The sequence below is a fragment of the Tamandua tetradactyla genome, chromosome 9, assembly GCF_023851605.1.
Source record: "Tamandua tetradactyla isolate mTamTet1 chromosome 9, mTamTet1.pri, whole genome shotgun sequence".
Taxonomy (NCBI): Eukaryota; Metazoa; Chordata; class Mammalia; order Pilosa; family Myrmecophagidae; genus Tamandua; species Tamandua tetradactyla.
In genome coordinates this window covers 82,484,557-82,502,694 of record NC_135335.1, presented here as the reverse complement: position 1 = coordinate 82,502,694, position 18,138 = coordinate 82,484,557, and the positions used below count along the sequence as shown (strand labels likewise).

At 38.9% G+C, this 18,138-nt stretch overlaps 2 long non-coding RNA genes across 3 annotated transcripts in view; one reads left to right on the top strand and one right to left on the bottom strand.

The window, feature by feature from the left end:
- LOC143647203 (uncharacterized) overlaps nt 1-18,138 on the top strand; it is a 234,497-nt gene that overhangs the window by 169,253 nt on the left and 47,106 nt on the right. The window lies entirely within an intron of this gene.
- The window catches only part of LOC143646177 (uncharacterized), a 30,494-nt gene continuing 28,283 nt past the window's right edge, over nt 15,928-18,138 (bottom strand). For both annotated transcript variants that reach the window (XR_013157364.1, XR_013157365.1), the window contains exon 3: nt 15,928-16,075. This is a non-coding gene — a long non-coding RNA (uncharacterized LOC143646177). The remainder of the gene's footprint in view (nt 16,076-18,138) is intronic.

The following is an 18,138-nucleotide window of genomic DNA, read 5'->3' as shown; positions in this document are numbered from 1 at the left end:
GGAAACACCTAGAGTCTACCCACCATCACAGCCCAGATATGGTATCAAATTTTTAGAGTATGTTAAGATTCACTATTTATGCTAGTAGTTAGCATTTTGTAATTATTATAAAGATAATGTGTGGTTAAGTTCAAAAGTCTACACACAACTGTTAGATCAAGCTTATTCAAATCCTCTATTTTTCTTGTTGGCTTGATGTGTGGATTTTTAACAGGTTTTATAAAATTGTAATTATTATTGTGGGTTTGCATATTTATTATTATCGCTCTTTTTCTTGAAATATTTTGAAGTTTTGTGGTTATGTGCACACTGAAATAGTTATATATTTGTGGGAGATTTTTCTTTTTATCTGAAATATCTTTTCAATACTCTTAGTTCATGTATTCTCTTTTGTCTGATGTCAATCTTACTATACTAGGTTCTTTATTCCTTTTTCTTACAAGAAAATATGGCTATTTTAATTTATTTACAATTCAGTTTTAATTGTTTTTCATCAAAGATATTTGCGTAAAATTCATAGAACCAAGTAGTTCTGCAAGAGTTACACAAAAGTTGTTAGCTCCCCCCCACCTTCCCCACTGCACACACATAGCATGATTTTATACTCCCCAGAGACAACCACTTTCAATTACTTATCATTAAATGGCGTGCTTTATAATGCTACTTCCATAAACATAGAACTATTTCCTTTTTCAAACACACATACATATCCCACCCCCACCGCTTGGAGAAACCCTTACTTCCTATCCACCTAGTATAATTAAATCATAATATTAGTTAGATCAATGTTCAGTGTTTCCATTATTCTATGTAAATGCTGCTCTGAGCTATCTATTATGCTATACTTTTGTTTACATTACTTTTGAGTTTTCTTCAAGTTAATAATTGTGTTGTGTTTTCATTTGCTTGTTTTCCATCTACTTATCCTCGGAAAAGTTGAAGGGACACTGAACGAGGTTGTGTGGTAGCAAGAACGCTGGACTCAAGTCAGAAGCCCTCTGCTCTGATACTGCAGTCACCATCTCTGTGATCTCAGAAAGACCACACAGTTCACTGGGCCTCAGTTTCTCTTTTGAAATGGGGTCACAATCCAAGTCCTGCCTGCTTAGAGCCGTCACCACTAGGTGCTCGGGAATGGGCTTTGTATAGTGAAAGGGTTGTGCCAGCTTATCTGCTAGCAGCATGCCAACCATTGGTATATTGAAGTCAACCATGGTGGGCATCTTTTTACCATGGAGACTGACAAATGCTACGGATGTGAGTTTTTTTCCCAAAAAGCTACTTCATCAACATACCCGTTACGTGCAAATGGAAGTGATTATAATAACTATTTCATGGCGGTACTCTCCTAATTGTTCCCATGTCGTAATGTATAACTCAATTGTAGCATTGATCACATTATAACACTATTACATAATAGGCCCTAAGGTCCTTGAGAGTCGGGTCTTCCCCCAGTGTCTAACATGTTGGCAGGCCCTGAACTGATATCTAATTCCATATTTTTTGAATGAGTGGCGAAAATGTTTCACTGTTTGGGGATAAGCATAGGGAGAGGAGAGTTGAGAGGAGGAGTTAGGAAAGGCATATCACATGGAGAGGGGCCTTGTGAGATGTATTGGGAATAGCTTTCCTTAATTGGGAGTTTTCTAAGAGCCAGGTACTTTTCTAGGTGCTGTGCAGATATTGTCTCCTATAGTCCTCACAACAGCCTGAGATAGGTGTTCTTATCCCCACTTCACAGGTGAGAAAAAGAAAGCATCCAGAGTTAAGTAATGTGCTCTTCGTTGTGCAGGCTGAGGTTCAGATCTGACCATACCTGTGTGCCTAAACATATCCCTTCATTAGGGCATAGTAAACCGCAATATCTATGGGTCTGTTGCTAAAATAAAGGCGTGAAACAGGCCTATTTGAAATCTGAGTGTGGCATGAGACCTATAGCAAACTCAAGAGCCCAGACTGTCTAAAGGGAATGATAGCTTAAAGTGGGGTCTACTGGACTTTTTGAAGAGAAGCTGCCAATCAGAGTTTTATCTCATGAATTTCGAAAGTTGGTAATTAGTTCTAATTAAAATTAAAAAAAATACTCAAGATAAAATAGAACATCTATAAATGGCTATCAGTTTGCAAACTTTGATACACTGTCTACTCCCAAAATAAATTTTGAGCAGCCAGGGGGCAGCATGAATGTGTAGATGTGTGACTGGAGGAGGAAATAGAAAAAATAAAAAACAAGCTTGGTCCACTATACAGTTTTACCCAGAAGGTCAAGCCATCACCTTGCACAGCAAGGGGCCAACTGAGAACTGAGGGAAGCCCCCCTTCTTGGTGCACATTCCATCTTCTCCAGGCTTCCCCAGGGAGGGCACATTCCTCATCATCAAGTGGCAGAGTTGTTGATTTAAAAGATTCTTAGAATATTCCATTCAATACCCCAGTGGGTTTTTCTTCCCTTCGAAACAAGATCTCTAGGCCATGGCTTAGATCATGGAAACTCCACAGAGGTGAGTTGGAAGATCATCATGAATTTAGGTCCTACACAGAGTTTCCTGAGACCCAGCAAGTCCCTACAGATTCCCTATCTATTGATTTCCTGAACAATGCTGTCCCCACCACCGAGTCACAAACCAATTCCCCATTCTTTCCCATAAATTGTAGCTTTTGAAGAAAGTTGGAAGATTAAATCCTTCATATAGTGAATCTCAAGTTTTCTTTTCAATAAAGTTTTAAATAGTTGCAAAGTTACTTATAATTAACTCTTGAAAAATACAAGTAGCTAACTAATAACCCACCATTTCGTAAATGTAACTAGCTCTCTGGGAATAGATAGGAATAAAGGAGAGGGTGAGAGACAATAAAAATTGCAAAGAGAATATTTCCACAGGTCCATGTATAAAAACAACAGGCAACTGAGTTAGAGATTTGACTGCAAGTTGTGAAAGGAAAGACTGGACCTGGCTGTGAGCAACTATTTCTCTCTATGGGAACCAGGTTACTCAAACCCATCTGGACCAGCTGCCGGAATGAAGAGTTTTTGAAAAAACTCTTCTGCTGTTACTGGTATCCTTCACCAAGTCCAGTTGAGGATCCCTGGGGTAGAAGAGATGTCAAAAGCCATCCTAGGATAAAAGGGCTATGGGATTGGCCAAGCTAGACACAAAGCAAAGGGTGAGATCACTCCTAGGGCAATGAGAAATGGTCCCGCCCTGTGACTTGGTTAGGTTCTAATAGTCCCCTGGGGAGATGATAAATAGATACAGCACTTTACAGAGCAATGCCCCTATTGTTCCCCTACAACACAAGGGCTCTCAGAGATGGTGCCCAGGGGCTGTAACCCCTAATTTCTCTTTAACATTCACGACCCAATAGCGCTTGCAGATAAATACCCCAGAGATAGTGCACTGCTTTCTCATTGAAAAAGAATAAAGCTCTGCCCTAGAGCATAGCACAATATAATGCATTCTATTATGCATTTATTCTCTCCACTGTGGGCATCTAAGATGGGAATGGTCCTTACACTCATTTTCCTCCCATGCCCTCTTACTGCTTCGGTGCCGTCCAGACAATAACCAGCTGATGCCCTGTATTGCTGCTGTGATCTTCACACTCCCACCCTAGATCCCAGCAGCAGCAGCCCAGCTCCCCTACTCTCTGCTTTAGCTACCTCATCTTATTTAATTCTCAAAACAACCTCATGAGGCAAGGACGGTTCCCATTTTACAAGGAAAGAAATTAAGGAGTCTAAGAAGTTAAAAGGTAATTTTCCAAGGTGCTAGAGCCAGAAATGCAAATCCAAGTCAAATGAAATCCAAAGCATTTCTCTTTCCATCACATTTCACTGGATTAGCAATACACCTAACCTCCTTCTTGACACATCTGTAACCCACACATCAAGCATGGTCTTTTAACACACCATCACACCGTCTCATACCCCTCTCTCTTTGCTTCCCCTTGCTCAGTTATCTACTAAAAATTCCTCTCCTATTTTTCTCAATCATTTTCCCTCAACTTGTTCTGTTTGTGAATTCTGTATGTGAAACATTGATAATAGGGAGGGTACCCAGCAAGGAAAATGAAAGTTGTACCTTTAGGAGTAAAACTAAACATGATAAAGAACAGCGCTATTCAGAGCTTCAGCTGTACCCAAATTTCTACTCCAAAATTTCCAAAGAATTGTGCATCTACTTTCTCCTCATTCCTTAATGAAATATTTTTCCCTTGGTCATCAGCAGTAAAGACAAGTTTTTTAAAAATCTGTTTTTCATTAAATTGCATTGTTCTTCTATTCAGTTTGGTTGTTAACATTATTATTTTCTTATTCTAAAATTACAATATTTCGGATATATTACAGGCTAAGGAGACCTTTTCAGGCTGACCTGGGAACCCATCCACCGAATACAATATGGTAACTTGGGAAAATGAATTTCCAAAACCCCATTTGTAGTTGGTGATAATTTGTATAGTTTGTAGAAATGTATCACTGGAAATATATACATATAATGTCTCTAGTCAAAGTCTGTGCAATCTCCCATTTAAGTCAGGACCACAGCCTCCTCTTTCCTGTAACATTATGCACCACAAGGTCACCACCAATTTTTTTTCCATGAGGGCAATTATCTAAATGTGTTGGGGTTTTTTTTTTTTTTCACTTACCCTCTCAGTTGCCTGACTGCTTAATCAGTGTTCCTTCCCTTAGTTTCCTGTTCTTCCTCATTATTTCAGTGCAACTTTGTCACTGACTAGCTTGTCCACACAGCGTGAAGGCAGGTGCATGACATAGACAATTCAAAGATGAGATGAGATTCAGGATTTCATTTCTTACTCCTTTTTTCGGTGTCAAGGGGACATACTTTGGTGTACTCTAGAAACTACATTTTGTCATAAACATGTTTTTATAAAAGTCTTGTTGATTTATGAATTCGACATTTACTTTTTGAAAACCTTCTGTGTTAAGGCCTGATAGTTGCTCAAAAGTGGAATCCTGGACAAGGGTTAAGAAAAAAGGCATCCTATTCTGTTTTGATCCCATTTATGTGTTCTCAGGCAAATTATTTAATATCTCTGTTCTCAGTTTTCTCACCTGCAAGACAATTCTATGATACTCTCAAGAAATAAGACATAGCTGCTGTCCTTAAGAGGAACCTAGCACTATGCTTAATGTTTGTTTCAGCCCATAAAGCAGCTTCTCTTTCTGAGAGGCTAAATGCACACAGAAAAAGCAGAAAAAATCAATGCAAACAATAATAAAATGCTAAAAAATTTTATGTATCTAAAAGCACTGATAAATGCCAGAAAACAACTATTTCTATAAACTCACGTAGTTGGCAATGACTTCATGGAAGAAGTAAGATTTAAGATGAGTCTAAGGAGCATGTGTAGGATATAACTAAGTAAAGGGTATGAGGAAAGTGTTACAAACTCAGAATGGCATGACAGAAAATGAGGAGGTAGGAAAGTAAATACATATAAATAGATAAATTAGATAGATAGATATAGATAGAGAGAGAGAGAGAGATGATAGATAGATAGATAGATAGATAGACAGATATAGAAATAAACATGTATAGACATATGTGTGTGAATGCACATACACAAAAGAGCATTAATTATCTCTGAACAAATACCTACTGAGCACCCACTCTGGTCCAGGTACTATTACTGGTACATGGAAGACATCAGTGAACAAAACAAAGTCCCTGCCCTCATGGAATATTTTAGCAAGGGAAACACACCTAAACAGTAAGCATTATAAGAGAATTATTCGGTAAGGTTTATTGAAGGTTTAAAAGTGGTCAGTACTATGGAAATAAAAAGAAAGTAGAGAAGGATATGGAGGTCAGGATTATGAATGATGAAAATAGAGAGGTTGGGAAGTTTAATCAGGGAAGTCAATATAAACCTCATTGAGAAGGCATGCACCAAGCAAAGACTTGAAGGAGTTGGATAAATTTAAGGAAAGTATTCCATGCAGAGGGAAAATAAACAAATGCCTAAGTCATGAATATGTTTCACATTCAAGAATGAACAGGCCAACATGGATGGAAGGGAGTGGGAAAGGGAGAAAGTGAACTTTGTGTCCACTATAAGGATTCTGGAGTTTGCTCTGTGTGAACTGGGCATCTTTGGAGGGTTTTAGTTAAGGAGTGACATGATCTGACAAATTTTAAAGGGTCACTCTAGCTGATGTGTGTAGGGTTAGGAGCCAAAAGCCGATTGAGGGTTTATTACAATAATCCAAATAAGACATGATGGTGGATCAGAGCAAGGTGATAGCATGGAGGTGGGAGAAGTGGTTTGATTCCAGATATATTTTGACAGTATAGTCAAGAGTATTCACTGAAAGATAGTGCAAAACCAGGAGAAGTCATGGATGGTTTGGAATATTACGTTTGCCATTATACTAGACCATTTCACTATAGTTAGAATACTTCTGCCCTCTCTGCTCCAGCCTCACCACTATTACTTTCTAGGTGAGAAATATAAAACTCAGAGAATCTCACCAAGTCATCCAAAGTCTCTATGTTGTTAAAGAATTTAGAACTGAATTTGTTTCCATTTGTAATCATCATATAATTTTATTTTATATTGGTTCAATGCTAACTATATTGTTAAATATGGACATTTCTTTGTCATCCTTTTTAAAATTGCTACCCAAATCTCCTTATTTCCCTTTCTTTATTTTTCTCCAAAGCCATTATCTAGCATGCTATATCTTTTACTTGTTTCTTGTCTTTCTTCCCCATTAGAATATAAGCAGTGATTTTTGTCAGTTTGGGGACTGCTATTTCTCTAAGAAGAGTGCCCAGCATATAGTAGGCATTCAGTACATATGTGTTGAGTTAATGCAGGCATTTAAGGCATAAAGATAAGAAAGAATCAAAGAAAGGAAAGGATGAAGTGTTTTAGAAACAAACACATGTGCACAGTGCCCTTATGAAGGGACAAAGGGAATTCAAACTCTCCAACATTTTATGTCTATATTCATACACAAACCAAACGATCACGTGAAAATGAAAAGCAATAAAACTAAATTAAGATGAAAGAATTTTTAATTTAAAAAACTAAATTCAACTTTTCTAGATTCATTTCTGCAAATGATTTTCGGTCTGGGGATATTTTCCTTACTCCAGAAGAATTGAAATCCTGCCAATCTCCTCTGGATGGGAGATAAAAGCTATGGTAGGAGTTGGAGAAGCTATGATAAAGATTGAGTTGGAGAAGCTATGATATAGATTTTTTTTTAATGAGCATTGAACAGATAGATACAGTGACACAGTTCTTCCCCAAATGTTGAACTCTATCAACAGCATGTAGTCACTCATAATTCTGAAGCCTTTCACAGGAAGAAATGTGCTATATGCTTCTGTGTGAACTGTAGAAGATCGAAATTTCAGGATGCAAGTTACTGACTCAGAAATCTGGCCTTTCCAACTCCCTTTCCTTATTAATCACCATGCAGTATAACCAGCAGACATGACAGTGATTTCCCACTGCTGAATCAGTAACTATGCTGCATCTCTTCCTAGATTTGGAAAGAGATTGAATTGTATGAAGACCTTCCCTTGGAAACAATAAATGAATGTTTTCATTTAAACCATATATAATACGTATATTTCAATTTGCAACTTACAAAACATATTTTATGCATTTTGCCCATCTAGTGGACTAGATGGAGCTCACTTTCCCAGATACATCACTTGCTCTTGAGTCTTTTCAAGACTACTGTGCTAGGTGTCTGCCATTTGCCACTCTAAATCCATTCTCTTCCCTGTCCCACACTCTCCCCCATCTCTACTTTGCTCTGTGCCTGAGAGGCTGACCCCATTGTGTGCATCAAGAATTCCCAGGTCTTTTGACTATTCACTGGTCTCAGGCAGCAGGAGGCTCTGGCAGGAAAGTAGAGGACGGGGGGAATATAAGCCTTGGGCACTTTAGCTCCCTGCTCCCTTCCTACCAGGTCTCAGGATATGGGCTGCATCCCGTCAGGCCAGCCACAGTTCCCTCTGGAAGCAGTGTGAGGTACATCCCCTTCACCTTATCCCTTCTGGTCTAGAAGTGGCAATACTATCAATATCCCTAAGTGATGCACCTGTTGATTTCCTTAAACTCGACCTTTAAAAAAAACTGCTCAAATCACCAAGGTTGAGTGTGCTATTTTGTTCCTACTAGGATCCATCAATACACACAGTTAATAAGGGGAAGAGCAGGATTTATATCCAGATCTGTTAACTCCAATCCAGGGATGTTCTTCTGTTTAATAACTGAGGTTATCAGATGATAAAGCTATATGCATTCTAGAGGAAATCTGATTGCTCCCTTCATTTTTTAATATAATGAAACCCCCTCTCTCACTTTGAATCTTATTCTTTCAACCTGCCCACCAACATTTGTTGGAAGAACATTCTGCCAGGCACTTTGCTAGGTGCATCCTCCAGTTGTTCAGATAAGGTGAAGGTAGGTGTCGCACATCAGGACCCCAGGAAGCCAACTGTGAGGTGGTGATAAGCTTACAGGCAATTTACTATGAAGCTCCTGAGTTCCATACCCATGAAAAGGCAAGAAGGAAGCAGCACTGGACACCTTGCTCTGTGCCTGAGAGGCTGACCCCATTGTGTGTATTGCAATACAGCCATAGTATTCAACATACAGAAGAGGTTGAATTGCAATGCAGCCTTAGTGGAAGCTTCAGCAAACCCTGAGAAGTTTTTCAAAGCTTAGGTGAGCTTTCAGATTAGAACATACCTGAATTTAAGAGTTGAGTCTTAACACTCCGTGTTGAATAGTCATTGAATGTTGATCACCCAATGAAGGGGACATGACCTTGGGTCAGACAATTCTTCAACAAATGCAACACCCAAAGGGGACTAATAAATAGATGAGGGCAGTCTCTGGTGGCATGTCCAAAAGCTAAGGGAATAAGTTCTGCTTTCCTGAAGGAGGATCAGTGTCCCTCATAGTCGGGGAAGGAGGAGATACAGATATTAGACAAAAATGTATTCAGGTCAGTATAGAGATATTCGCAGAGTATTATGGCACCCAGAAAGGGAACCTAATCTGGTTTTGGGATTGTGAGAAAAATTCCTACACGAGATGATGCTTTACTTGACTCCTCAAGGCTAAAGAAGACATTAGCCCAACAAAGGAGTGTGGCATGTAAGGGAACTTTGGATAGAGGGTGTAGCTTGAACAAAGTCAGAGATTGGTGTCTGATGGAATCTAAATAAGAAGGGTTGCTGGTGCATAAAGTTTGAGACTGGAAAGGTAAGAAACTAAGCTGGAAAAGCAAGCAGGACCATCGCAGGGAGGCTTTGGATGATATGTCAAACAACTCAGGCTTTAGACTCTAGGCAAAAGGGAGACACTGTGAAATAAGAGAAAGTCCTCTCCCAGGACATTGCCTTCCACTGGAGGGCTTTCAGTGGCAAGGAAAACCCTGCTTAGGGTGGATTTCAAGTTTCCCTCAGCCTAATCCAGGTCTATACAATGAACACACAGCTTTTTCACCCCTCTGAGCTCCCTTTCTCTTTGAAGGAATGTCCTCATTGAGAAGATATCTGCAGCATGGAAGAGTGTTCACTAAATATCCCAACTCCAAAATCAGATTAGTTTCAACCCTAGGGCTGGATGTGTGGTGGAACAGAATCTCCAAGAAACTGATCGTGCTGGAGGAACCACCATCTGGCTCTGTTAAATTTTGTGGGTGTAAATTAGTCCACCTAAGATCCAGAAGGAAAAATACCCGATTCTAATTCTTTTGCTCCTCTACCATACCAGCCAAGTTCAAATAACATCCTTCTCTAGATGATGAGCAAACTAGAGTGAGATCATTTACTTTGCCTCTGAGGAATCAAAAAACATGTAGGATTCTACAGCAGCAACTACCAAACAGAAAACACATCTCTCCATAAACCAGCTGTGAAAGCCCCATCCTATGTGAGGACAAATTTAACCACAGCAATGACAGAGACAACCGAACACGTTCACACTTGACATGAATGCTGTTTCTTGACAAACGGTCCTGATATGTCAGGATGGCCTGTGGGGGAGCCTTACTCTAGACAACTGAATCTTCTCATGAAGTCTACTTAGACTACAGTTTAGAAATACAAAGAAGATTTTATTGTGTTCTTTAATTCTGGTTAACAGGCTCGATTTTAGCTGAGCTGTTTGGAATTTGGAATCATGTCAAAACAGGATTCTTTCTCCAAGTTAGACAAAGTCTCCAAGTTCAGTTTGCCCAATTTAGACTATTAAAGTGTTAAATTTAGGAAAAAGAGGCTGCACACCTGGATTCTTAGGTTTTCCTGAGACATGTGTGCCCTTGGGCTCTTCTCATTGGCCACAGAAATTTAAAGATAAAATTCCATGCGGAATATTTGCTTTCTTCCAGGGAATAAAATGAAAACACCAAGGGGAAAGGGAAGCAGCTCTGGCAAGGAGGACCCTGTGACGGTCAAAGTTGAGAAAAACCTCAATTTGTCCAAGCCGTTGCTATACACTTGAAATATGTGGCCATGCAACATTTTTTGGCTGATTTCCCAAGGGTATATGTTCCAAATTCCTACCTCATTTATCAAGAGCTGCAAGTTGTTTAATGTTGCTTAGGACACTTTGATTGTTGCCAATATATTCTTCCCTTCAGGGTGAGTTTTCCCCTTGAATATTTTCATCTTGTCTTGTTTGAGGCAGAGGCCTTGAAAAACACATCAAACGCTTTCCTCTGGGTATCACCCCTCCTGGCGTGCCCCTCTTTATTCTATACCTCACAATACATAGAAATGATTCTTTCATTCATTCTTTCATTCACTAAGCCTCTATCTAATTAAAGACTGTATCTAATCTAGACACTAAGCTTAGGGGACTTAGGCAACTGGGAGAGAGCAACAGGTCAATGCAAAACCAAATTACAAGGTGATTACCGCTAAGAGATTTGGAACAAAGTACTCAGGGATCTTTTACAACAATACTGTCCTCAGCTAAATTATGGACTCATCTTAGTGATTTTTTTAACTTCTTAGACTCTTCACTGTGCCCCAAATATAAATATTTCTTTTTCAGTTCAGCCCTTTTAAAAGAATAACATTATTCTCCTTTCTTTCTAACAGACCGGGCCTAGAAAGTCAGGGGCATTCTTTACATAAAGCTATTAATTATTATAGTTCCCATCTCATTATGGGCATTGGGAGATTTTTTACTCTCTTCTCCAATATGCCATGCTATTCCAGTTACTAACTAGAAAGCACATCGCCTTCTGTGCCATGGGAATGTCATTCAAGAGGGGTTTTATGCAGAATATTGGAGACGGGAACCCTTTCAGTCACCGGCCTCCTAAGCAAAGAATTCTTTCAAAACAGGAAGGAGTGGCAGCTAAATGTTTTTTCAGCTAAAATTAAATCATCCAAAAGCATAAACACAGGAATTCCACTTCCTTATCAATTTATTTATCTCCAGTGCTTCTGATGGATGAAAGAAGATGTCTCATATTGTTGATTTGGTTGGGTAACTATTTTACTTCAGCTCTCTTGAAGCAAGGCATTATTTAGAGTTTGTTAGAAGAAAGAAATAGTAAGGCCAATTCTTTAGAACAATTATGGAGAAACTGCCAAAAGAGCTGGCATTTCTTTATAAACAGTTGACTTCAAATGGTCCAAAGATTAATTGACTGGAAGCCGGAATGGCCTCATTAGCCTTCAATTTGACGTCATGAAGCTACTTTTTCTTGCTCTTCCCGCAGTCAAACAAAGGGACGCAAAGCCCTTGGTGAGCTCATATTCCTACTCCTGTCACCGAAAGCCTTCATGCATTTAAATGTCACTGCCTCTCTAAAGGAACTCCAGACCAGGAAGAGGGAGAGCAAACAGACTCTTATCTGCAGGACCAGAGGAACAAGCTGCTCTTGGTCGAACTTGAGTCCAGAAATGAACTAGGCACCACGAGGATGCTGTCTGGCAGGAGGCCATCATACAGCCCTCTGCGGAGGGCCAGAGCCCTAAAAGACTTCCTTCACTCCACATGGGTGAGCAATTTCCTCCCAAGTGACTACTAACCAATGGCAGACCGAATTACAGACAAGACCGATGGGTCTGCCTGGCATGCTGAATCTACATTAGGTTTTGTTGTTTTTCTTTGGGAAAAAAAAAAAAGAAATCCTCAAACACAAGAACTAAAACTCCAGGACAAATCTCAATAGTGGGAGGACTTCTCTAAACGGAAGGAAACAAAGAGAACAAGTCACAAGAAATACAGCAAAAAAGTGACCCAGGAAGCACTGATTACACACAACACACGCACGCACACACACCCCAGAAAGGCAATAATTCTCAGGGTCAAGAATTGAAGATGTTTTCTCGCCAGTGTGGGAAAAACTGCAAAGTCTGCCCACAAAAAGGCCATGGCTTTATGTGCTTTCTCTCCCTTCCTGATTGTATGCCTGCAGCCTGAGTCTAAAGCTAAGGGGCAAAATTTGCTTTTGTCCTGTTTTTATCTAGAAGAACTTCTTGGTAAAGCTGTACCTGTATTGGGACCCCAAAGCCTCTGATTTTCACCTACTAGCATTTTTCTTCCAGAACCAGCCACATAATTTGCAGGGCCAATATATTATATAAATGTGGACCTTTTGCTCAAAAAAGGAGGGGAAAAAAAAGATTTTCTTTACTTGCATGGTCTCTTTCTTGGCCTGTCAGGGTGTTTTTATTTTCTATTTACTTGGCACTCCCTTATGCACAGGAAACTTGCTGAGTGAGTGCAGACCCTCACAGGAGCCCTCTCTGCACCCTTGCCCAGGTCTCCACTGTGGGCAGAAGAGGCAGCAATAACTGCGAAGTTGCAGGGAGTGGGTGACAGAAACCCATCCAAAAAGAAGGGTGAGAGGCAGTAGAACAAGTGAATCCAGACTGCAGGTCCCTGGGCAAAGCACAAATGCAAAGACAAAATTATTAAGAAGTTCAGGATGATAACCACAGAGCACTAAGCCTCAAATTCGGGGTCCCTTTCTGAGTGAGGGATCCTGTGCTATTGCACATTGGTCACCCACCCATGGTGCCAACCCTGTTCCCTTCTAATAAAGGGAATGTGGGTGCAAGGTAAAAATTACAAGACTGCCGGCAAACATATACATTTATACCAACAGACAGATACACACAAACACACATGCATGTGTGTACCTGGCTCTTCTCTGTACCGTTTTTTCAGACTAGATGCTTGGATGAAAGATTACTGAGACAAAGGTATAACCATTGTTGGGGCTCTTGATGCATATTGACAGTCACTTTGCTGAATAGTGTGGTGACTTCCAGTACCACCAGCAAAGCCCAGCAGGACAGGTTGACTGTATCCCCTTTGGCAATTTTGCTGCTTTAATATGAAATAAAGATGCTACTTAATTTGCATTTGCATTGAAAATAAAATAAAGTACCTCTTTATATATTTTTGTCTGCCTGATATGTTTTGCAATTTTTGAAAACCAACAATTATTTTTAAAAAATTATAGTGTGCTATTTAGTGATATCATGCAGCAGAAAACAAAGTCACCTTTTGTGTTGATCTTAATAGAAAGGTCTGTTTCTAGCAGGAAAATTAGACCTCAGTGTGAAAGTATCTTACCTTAAAGTCGCCATGGTTAAATGTAGCAGTTGGACCTATAACTTGTCATTGTAATTGGACAATCGAAAGTGGCCACATAGCATGACATTGTCAGCATTCCTCATGTGGAATCTGTCATTTGCTGCTTTTTACTGTGGTTATTTGTGTGAGAGTTTCATTCCCCATCCTTCTACCCTCAAAAGAACTGTAAGCCCCTTGAATTTCATTCATCTTTGCATGATCTTACAATGCTCATTGCAGCATTAAGTACATCATCAACACCAGATATTCCAAAAGCATCAGGGTAGTTCAATCTGCTCACACAAGTTGAGGTCCCTTGTCTCATCTTCTCACTCCTATGTTTAGCTATTCCTAGATTTATGGCTTTCAGGGTAAAATCATAAAGTAACCTTGAATTAAATGTCAAGGAGACAAATCCAGAAAATTTGTATATGTGTGTATTTTATACATAACAGAAAGAATGACAGTTTGTAAAGCCGTAATACCTGCATCATCATTGCATTTTTACCCAAATTATTTCTTAATCAACACTTAAAATCAGGAAGATTAGAATGTAATGGAATAATTGTTAGTTTTTAATTTGGCAAATCAAACATATATATATTGAAAGTGTACAAATGAATTCAGAAAATATTGTAATGCTAAAAAAAGTTAAACATTTCCATATTTATACATTTAAAAATTCAATGCAATATCTTTCTCTTTTTCATCAACCAATGTGAGTCAATAAATATAGATAACTTAATACACTCTACAAATGAAGAAATATTTTTTAAACAAGATCAACCAGACAATGCAGACAATGCAGTTGCTAGATACAAGTGTCATATCCATTTAAGTAACACCTATTTTATATATATATATGTAATATATATACATACATACAGCATGGATAATTCAAAAGATTATCATCACTGTGTTCTCTAGGAAGAGGGGACATCATGTGAAAAATACTGACATGAAAACAAAATTTATTGAACTCTTACCATGAGATAGGTATTCTGGATTATTTTATTTAATTCCCACAATAATACTAAAGAAATAGAGGATACTGTTACCCACTATTTTTCAGATGAGGCATCCAAGGCTCAGGGGGGTGAAGGAAGCTAGTAAGCAGTAAAACCAGGATATGTACCCAAGCAACAGAGTCCAACTCTTAACCTCTATGTTTTTCTACCTCCTGTGGTGTTTTTAGTGGATTCCCTACCCTTTTAGCTTGGGCCAGACCACCAATTGTTTCTTGCCTAGGAAGCCAGCTTGTACCATAGCCAGATTTAGCAAATAAAAGTACAGGACAACCAGTTAAATCTGAATTTCAGATAAACAATGAATAATTTTTTTTATTATAAGTATGTCCCAATATTGCATATTTTTAAAATTCTTCCCTTTTTTTCGAAATTCAGGTTTAACTGGGTGCCCTGTATTTTATCTGGCAACTCTCTGGCTTGCCATCACTCTGAGTTACCGTCACAGATTCTGAAACGACAGCAATGTGGCTTTTTGAGAAAGATAGAAGAGCAATTCTAGGTTGAAACTGGCATCAGGGACAAGGACAGACCCTGTTTCCATAGACAAAACGTTCACTTAATAGCAGCCAAAATGAACATCCCTCTTAAGCTTGCAATTTGGGCCCCCATTGAACCCCTCCTCTTCTAAGCCTTGTAAACTTTAATCAATATTTGCTGAATGAAGGCTTTCTGATCTTCAGACTTCTCACCATGCAAATAATGACAATATTTCACTGGGTTGTTTTGAAGGTCAAGTGAGGTTATATATGTAAACATTTACTGTAAACGCTGTTTGGGGATTCATTTCTGGACATGGGAAATTAAGAATATCATTTTTTCCCAAGAACCAAGAATAAATGCTGTTAATCCAAGCCATTTTCAGTAATCATATAAAGCAGGAAGTCTAATATTTAAATGGATTAAGATAAAAACTAATATACTTGAAAGTGAATAAAAAAGAATGATTTAAATTTTGAAATCAACTGTAAAAATCACTTAGCATCTTTGCACGTAGTTAAGTAGAAATAAAAATAGCTCTTTTTTTATATAATATGTTAATGTATTATTTGTTTCCATTATTTATGCAGTGTCAACTGTTCAAAAGCAAAGTTTTATTGAATACTATCCTTTTTTATTTTTCTTTTCCTTTTTTCTTGCTGAAAAGCTGCCAAAAACAATTACCAAGAACAAGAACAAGGTTATATTAAATGTCCTATAGCCAAGAGTAATGCAGAGAGTGGAAAAGTAAATATGCTATATACACATACACATGTATACACGTACACACACACATATATACAGAAGGATGATAATGAAATGATGATTTCTGCATGGGTGTTTTAATTTACCAACATTTTTCAAGAATTTTCTCAAGTTCTTTGCAAAAAGAAAGTTTTGTTTTTGAAACGTCGTCACATCTCACAAATGGGAAATTCCAGATCATTTTCTGTTCAAAGAGAATCTGTTTCCTGAAAAACAGAAAGAAAATGTTATTGAACAGAAGTCTCAAATATTCAAGTTTGGTTGATCGGCCAAATCAATTTGTTCATGAAATCCTTTTATAGATCAGGGTCAGAGTACTTGAAATATAACTCTACTGCTAGAAAATTGGACCTTGGAGAAAATGATGGAGACATGGAACCAAGAGAAATATTTGAAGCTGGTGGAGCTGAGTTCACGTAATCTTGTCCTCAGCAGACAGCTGAGCAGATAGGGTTTGTAAGGAAAAGAATATAGACATCACAAGTCAGAAAATCCAAATTCTTGTCCTGGCTCCACTAGCAACTTGCTATGTGACCTTCAGCCCCTCTGTGTCTCTGTTTCCTCATCTTTAAAATGGAGACAATAATAATTGGAGGTAATGTTGTGAAGATGCATGTATTTAAAGGTGATAAATAGTTATTATAAGCAATGTTCTTACAATATTTGTAAGAAAGTAGAACCTAGAGACTAAGGGAAAAAAGAGGGATTCTATGTGGCAAGATGTCATAAGCAAAAATTCAAGAAATTTATACAATGAGGTTCAGTTTGGGTGCAGGGAGAAGAAACTCATGATGGAACTGTAGACTTAGAGTTCAGAAAAAGATTTGTTGTTTCGGTAAGTTCTGATATTAACAAGCCAGAGACCTGAAGTTACTGTAAATGCTTCCACTGTCTGTGTAGTCATAAGTGAAGCCATCGGTCATATAGTTCCCCACATATAATCTCTTTATACAAGTACTACAATCTTGTTTGTGCTCTGAGTCTGCTGTGTGAGAGAACAAAGTACGGAAGCAGTGACTAAGAAGTATAAAGGAAAAGTTATGGGTTTGAAGGAGAAATCCATGATTGAATGTGATGGGAAGTGTTCTAGTTTAAAATCTGCCAGAATATGGTATACCAGAAACAGAGCGGCTTTTAAAAAGAGGAATTTATTAAGTTGCAAGTTTACAGTTCTAAAGCCATGAAAATATCCAAATTAAGACTCTAACAAGAGGTTACCTCCATTCAAGAAATGCTGATGAAATTCGGGGTCTCTCTCTTAGCTGGGAGGACATGTGGCGACGTCTGCTAGCTTTCTTTCCCAGCTTCTTGTTTCAAGAAGCTCCCTGGGGGGTGTTTTCCTTCTTCATCTCCAGAGGTCTCTGACTGCATGGGCTGTTGGTCCCGGTGGCTCTTATGGCTCTATAGCTTTTTTCAAAATGGTTCCCTTTCAAAGGGCTCCAGTAAGCAACCCCACCTTGAATGGGTGGGTACTAATCTCCATGGAAACCATCTTATCAAAATGCCCCACCCACAATTGGGTGGGGGTTACATCTCTATGGAAACGATCAAAAAGCTCCCACCCAGCAATACTGAATGAGGATTAAAGGACATGGCTTTTCTAGGGTACATAATAGCTTCAAACCAGCACAGGAAGTTATCCCAATTTGAAGCTATTATGTACTCTAGAAAAGCCATATTTTAATCCTAGTCCTATATAGTAGGAGCAGTCATTTCTTTTGATTAGGTCATCTCTGTGGGGACTTTTGATTAGATTATCTCCACAGAAATGTGGCTTGCCAATTGGGGTGTGACCTTTTAATTAAATGGGGATATGACTCCACCCATTCCAGGTGGGTCTTGATTAGTTTACTGAACTCCTTTAAAATGGGAAACATTTTGGGGAGAGCTTAGAACAGAGACATGGATGTTTTGAGATGCTTGGAGCCAAGCAGACTTCACCATGAGATGTCAAGCAAGCCAGAACCTGGAGAGAGCAAAGGGAAGCCAAGAGATGAAAGCTAACCCCAGACAAAACTCAGGCAGAAGCTGGAGGAGATTTGACCCTTGAAAGAAGGGACCACACAAAATGAGAACTAAATGGATACAGCCAAGAGATGAAGGCCAGCCCTGGAGGAGTAAAGTGAGAAACTCCTACAGGAACAGAGGTTGAAAGCGATGGAGCCCAGGAGCAAGGACCAGCAGATGTCAGCCATGTGCCTTCCCAGACCACCCTTCCTTGGGCCAAGGAATTGTTACTGAAATAGTTCAAGGCTTTTTGTGATATTGT